This window comes from Teleopsis dalmanni, chromosome 1 (genome assembly GCF_002237135.1).
Source record: "Teleopsis dalmanni isolate 2A chromosome 1, ASM223713v2, whole genome shotgun sequence".
NCBI lineage: Eukaryota > Metazoa > Arthropoda > Insecta > Diptera > Diopsidae > Teleopsis > Teleopsis dalmanni.
In genome coordinates this window covers 9,107,194-9,107,455 of record NC_051846.1, presented here as the reverse complement: position 1 = coordinate 9,107,455, position 262 = coordinate 9,107,194, and positions in this window count along the sequence as shown.

Here is a 262-nt window from a genome sequence, read left to right as displayed (position 1 = left end):
AATAAAGAAATAAAAATGTTAAAAGTAGTTAGATAAACCACATTAAACACAACCTGATTCGCACCGCATAGTTTCCAGTTTGCGTATCTCTCACATTTTGCGATCACAACGTAGCTATAAAGTAAGTGAGATACGAGTATTCCAGCGATCATTACAGATGTCTTCACATTGCATATCACATTATTTAGAATCATTTATATTTTATTAGCAAAGGAATTTTAATTGAAACGAGTAAACTTTGCAAAATCCAATCATTAGTCGA